A 6,009-nucleotide genomic window follows, 5' to 3' on the forward strand; every position below is an offset into this window, starting at 1 on the left:
CAAATAGTACTTCTCTCACTACTGACTGGGTTGCAATGTTTGGTTTTAGTTCCGATTAGGAAATGAAAATGCAAGTCCTCCCTTTATGTAATCTAAAATGTTCCATTAGGAGCAAAACATTGTAACTAATTAGACACAGATTACTGAAAGTCAAGAGAAGCAGTGTTCTGGATGAGATGAAGGTTTCAGCACCAGTGATCACCAACAAAGTAAATTAAATCATTTCCCCTTTCCAGTGCCCACATCTTCACCTACAGGCCTGGGCTTATTGCCAAGCATAATATTAATATTCTCTTGTGGAAAAGGTGTGAAAATTTGCCAATATAAAGTACGGGCAAAATTATTTGCTTCCCTTCTCCAGCTTTCTAGCAGAAATTAGGGATGTGAATGTTTCTCCCCCTGCGCACACAGTTTTCAAATTTTCCTGTGAACTTGAGATGTGCAAATTTTTCAGAAGGAATGCTTGTGTTAAAATCATTCATCCTGCTCCAAGCAGCAAACTTCCACGGAATTTTTTTCTGTTCAGCTAGAATTCCTCCTCTACATTAATATGAAGGAACAGGCATGAATTCAATCCAGTCCAATATCAGAAGAAAAGAATGAATGGGGGAAAGAATGAATGGGGCGCATCAGAAACAGACTGTCCAGTATTTGGGGGTCACCAGTGCATTGTGGGAAAATGTGCTTCTATACCTCCCTTCTGCCTATTCTGTCCCAACTGACAAAGAAGTTTGCTGATTGTCATTCACAAATAGGACAGAATTGATAAGTGAATTAAGAGAGTGAGTTATACTTTGAACACACCATGGACAATATTAAGTACTCAATACTAGCTAAGAAAGGTTCACTGAAACACTTACATTTCTTTCAGCTCCTCTTTTCTCCTATTTTTGCAAGAGGACTTCTTTCTTTCTGCTTGTAATGGCCTTTCCTCAATCACTTGGCTCTCAAAAAGTTAAGAAATGAGGTCCCTTCAGAGACAGCGAGTTATCTGCATGACAAAGAACAGAGAAATGTTTAGATCTGATAGCCTGTTTTATACTAAATTGTTCCTGTGGGTTTTTCAAACCATTCCCAGCTCCCTTTCATTTATTACAGAAAAGTTTCATTGCATATTTATGCAGTGTATTAAGCTGAGGAATAAAGAACTTATATATTTTTGCCAAACACCTGAAAACCAAGACAGACAGGTAAATTAACACTGTCCTGAAGGATATTTATAAAGGAAAGTTTTAACATAACACAACCATGCTTAGAAAATTACATTTCTTCCTGCAATATTTTAATCCCAAATTTATCTTGGGATAGCTTTGGCAGAACTCTGGGATCACTCTGGAAACCTTGCATTACAATTTGTAGAAATGTATGGGATAAGATACAACGAACGTAAGACTTAAAGTTCCAAAGTAGAATATTGTGTAATGTATGGCAAATTTTGTCCACTACCACCTCAGTTCCTTTTATTCAAGGTACACTTACTCCTCACTCAAACTTTCATATCCACCCAACCTAACCAACAACCCACACATTGTTCCATTGGTTGTTAATAAGGAAACTCCCACAACTATATATTCTTCTACAAGTGTATATACCTCTTCCACTCAGCAAGGAACTATATCAACTCCTTGTCCAAGCAACCCTTCTAAAACTACACTAGCCTAATGGTGTGTCAGGCTTCTCTCCCCCATGCTTTGTAAGGAGGGGTGTGTGAATCTGAATTTATGATATGGTTTACCTCTTTAGATCGTGGCATGAGTATAAGATTGACATAACTCTAATATGACATGAGACCCTCCATGATTAGCTTTGGTGACTATGGAAGCAGCCGGATCCCAGCCCCCTGCTGAAAGGCATCTGGGCATATCCTGAGATCACCTACATCTGACCTATAAGTTGTCAAGTACAGGATACTCAACCTCTCAATGGGATCCATCCACACAATGGTAAGACCACTTCCCTTCCCCAGGGGGTGTCATTACAGGCATGCATCCGGGACCTCCCAGTGACCCAGCAGAGGGATGCCGCCCACGTCATTAGGACTCCTAGCCGTGTCACGCCACCCCCCCGGCTGACCAATTCGGTTAGCTGGGGTGTCTGTGGCTGATGCTGTTTAAACTGCAGCGCGGCTGGGGGGGGCTCCATTTGCCTTCTTGTCGGATCTCCCAGTCCACCCACCCTCTTTTTTAATGCACTGTTTGACTCTGGCCTTGCTATGGACGAATGTCGGTCGCCTGGTTGTTGGGGGCTAGGCAGGAATTTTCCCACTTGACAGATTGGCACCAGCCATTTGGTTTTCACCTACCTTGTAGCAATCATCACAACTTTGTAAGGTTAGGCACTGGGTAAGCCTTGTTTATGGGAGGGGAGGCTGTTGCCTCCACCTGCCCCTCCTCATTAAGGGTATCCCATTAAAGGGATCCAGGGATGCAGATCCTGGCCAAAGGCTGGGCGTGGGCTTGAGCTATGCCACGACCCCATTTGTGATCCTTGGGGATGCTCTTAATTGCTGTATATCATAGGGTTCCCCCTATCGGTGGTTGACCCTTCAGAGACTTCCTGCAAACGGGCAGTAGTCAGGATATGGTCTGGCTTCACCCAAATGCCTAAGCCAAACCGCTCACAACTGTAACCAATAAAGTTGTGGTCTAATTTATCCCAATTAACCCAATATATTCATGTCTGTGTGTTTATTTCTGAGGGAAGTGCAGGGCCCGGGGCCTCACCACACCACACCACAAAAGGTGATGTGAAGACAAGCAGAGAGATGGCAGGTTCAGGTAAATTGCTCACTGTCACAATTCTTTCAACTTTTGTTAAACAAACGGAAACAGGGTGACCAAATATGGGCAAGGTGAGAATTAAACAAAGTAACTATAGAAATTGTAGGAACCGCTTATTTCATAGCCCCCTCCTGGCAAAAAGTATAAAAAAAACCATTAGATACAAAAGTTAGTTAGCTCCAACTGGACAAAAGTTACCCAGAGCTCTCTAAGACTCTGCACACTACTGCTTCCCTTTAAGGCAAAATTGTCATTCCATGCTTCTGTAGGCCTTTTAGAATAGTTAGGGATTATTTTGTACTTTAATCAAAGTGCGTATGTATTGTTATTTGCTACTTGCTTAGACAGTAACTTTGCTGTCTAAATTAGCATTTTTATATATTCTGTCACTCCTATTTTATATAATAAACCAAGCTTTCTTTATCTCTTTGTGTGAGAGCTTCTTGTGGGCATAAGATTAAGGGTTAACATGCATACACAGAGGAATTATACCAGAAAGATATGGATGTCTCATACACCCCAGGTAGTGTGGTTGCTGACCTTGAGCCAGACATCCTGGAGAGTGAAGTCAAATGGGCCTTAGAAAGCACTGCAAATAACAAGGCCAGTGGAAGTGCTGGTATTCCAGCTGAACTGTTTAAAATTTTAAAGGTGCTACACTCAATATGCCAGCAAGTTTGGAAAACTCAGCAGTGGCCAGAGGATTGGAGAAGATCAGTCTACATCCCAATCCCAAAGAAAGGCAGTGCCAAAGAATGCTCCAACTACCGCACAATTGCACTCATTTCACACGCTAGCAAGGTTATGCTTAAAATTCTACAAGGAAGGCTCAAGCAGTATGTGGACCGAGAACTCCCAGAAGTGCAAGCTGGATTTAGAAGAGGCAGAGGAACCAGAGACCAAATTGCAAACATGCGCTGGATAATGGAGAAAGCTAGAGAGCTCCAGAAAGACATCTACTTCTGCTTCATTGACTATGCAAAAGCCTTTGACTGTGTTGACCACAGCAAACTATGGCAAGTTCTTAAAGAAATGGGAGTGCCTGATCACCTCATCTGTCTCCTGAGAAATCTCTATGTGGGACAAGAAGCTACAGTTAGAACTGGATATGGAACAACTGATTGGTTCCAAATTGGGAAAGGAGTACGGCAAGGCTGTATATTGTCTCCCTGCTTATTTAATTTATATGCAGAATTCATCATGCGAAAGGCTGGGCTGGATGAATCCCAAGCCGGAATTAAGATTGCCGGAAGAAATATCAACAACCTCAGATATGCAGATGACACAACCTTGATGGCAGAAAGTGAAGAGGAATTAAAGAACCTTTTAATGAGGGTGAAAGAGGAGAGCGCAAAATATGGTCTGAAGCTCAGCATCAAAAAACGAAGATCATGGCCACTGGGCCCATCACCTCCTGGCAAATAAAAGGGGAAGAAATGGAGGCAGTGAGAGATTTTACTTTCTTGGGCTCCATGATCAGTGCAGATGGTGACAGCAGCCACGAAATTAAAAGACGCCTGCTCCTTGGGAGAAAGGCGATGGCAAACCTAGACAACATCTTAAAAAGCAGAGACATCACCTTGCCAACAAAGGTCCGTATAGTAAAAGCCATGGTTTTCCCAGTAGTGATGTATGGAAGTGAGAGCTGGACCATAAAGAAGGCTGATCGCCGAAGAATTGATGCTTTTGAATTATGGTGCTGGAGGAGACTCTTGAGAGTCCCATGGACTGCAAGAAGATCAAACCTCTCCATTCTGAAGGAAATCAGCCCTGAGTGCTCACTGGAAGGACAGATCGTGAAGCTGAGGCTCCACTACTTTGGCCACCTCATGAGAAGAGAAGACTCCCTGGAAAAGACCCTGATGTTGGGAAAGATGGAGGGCACAAGGAGAAGGGGACAACAGAGAATGAGATGGTTGGATGGTGTTCTTGAAGCTACCAGCATGAGTTTGATCAAACTGCGGGAGGCAGTGGAGGACAGAAGTGCCTGGCGTGCTCTGGTCCATGGGGTCACGAAGAGTCAGACACGACTAAACGACTAAACAACAACAATGCATCCGTAACAAGCGCACATCATTACTCCAGCAAAAGATCCTAAACCTCTCAGCAGTGTGTATATGAACATACATGAGTGCTGGCGGTGCACATGTGAGCCCAAATACACACACTTTAACAGATTCACTCTCTAAATACCCTTTATGAACAAAAAGCACCATTCATACCTATACAAAACAGAAGGTAGACCTGCATAATGGAATAAAGTAACATCCTGCAGGCAAGCAGGCAAGCAGGCAACAACTTCTGATACTGCTCTATGGAAGCTACTGCACACATCTCCTTTTTCAACTCCAGGAGAAAGGAAATGTTCTGGCCAGCCTGAAGTACTGGTCTGCCAATAGTTGCAGGATGGCTCTACTGTCATTTCTACACCCTTAGCAAGTACCCAAGCTTTTAATCTTATTTTTATAGGCCCTGAAGGATGGGCAAGTAGTGGGAAACCTGAGGCACAGGTCTGTTAATAGTGGTGAGGGTCATGATTGTATACAATCAAATCTGAACGTTGACATTTCTAATTTCCAAGTTACAAGGGTTTCTTAAATTATTGTAATTGCTTTACATCATCATCCTTGTATCTAATACCAAACTTAGGTAGTCGAATGCCTATCCTTTTGAAAGTGAAATGCAGCTTCCCCATAAAAAGTTAGTAGGTTTTTCTTAAGTACACAGTAATATGTTAGTTTCCAAATTAAAAGATTAACCATTTTTTAAAATGGTTGTACTTGTACTTGGTAGCTTTCAGGGCATACAGAATGTGAGGTAAACAGTAAGATGGAATGCCCTCCCATCAGATGTAAAGGAAATAAACAACTATCCGACTTTTAAAAGACACCTGAAGGCAGCCCTGTAGAGGGAAGTTTTTAATATCTGATGTCTTACTGTGTTTTAATTTGTTGGAAGCTGCCCAGAGTGGCTGGGGTAACCCAGTCAGGTGAGTGGCATATCTATCATCATCATCATCATCATCATCTGCTTTAATGTGAATTTTAAAAGTTATTTCCTTTATTAAATTAGCATTATAATCCACAAACAAATTTTGCAAACTCCAAGTTTGTCCAGGCCCACTTATAGCCATTATATATTTTATTTATTCTTAAACTATACACTTCAACAATTGCATAGGGGGCTATGTCTGACTTCTAGAAGGTGTCTAGAATTTTACAAAGGTATC

General features: G+C 42.1%; 1 protein-coding gene across 8 annotated transcripts in view; it reads right to left on the reverse strand.

Annotated features, from left to right (window-relative positions):
- Nucleotides 1–6,009, reverse strand: part of FOXP2 (forkhead box P2) — a 339,779-nt gene that overhangs the window by 326,633 nt on the left and 7,137 nt on the right. For all 8 annotated transcript variants that reach the window (XR_014223814.1, XM_082239660.1, XM_082239662.1 and 5 more), the window contains exon 2: nucleotides 861–991. The gene's annotated coding sequence lies outside the window, so the exon portion shown is untranslated. The remainder of the gene's footprint in view (nucleotides 1–860; nucleotides 992–6,009) is intronic.

The sequence above is a fragment of the Podarcis vaucheri genome (assembly GCF_965113315.1).
Source record: "Podarcis vaucheri genome assembly, chromosome: 10".
NCBI classification, from domain to species: Eukaryota; Metazoa; Chordata; class Lepidosauria; order Squamata; family Lacertidae; genus Podarcis; species Podarcis vaucheri.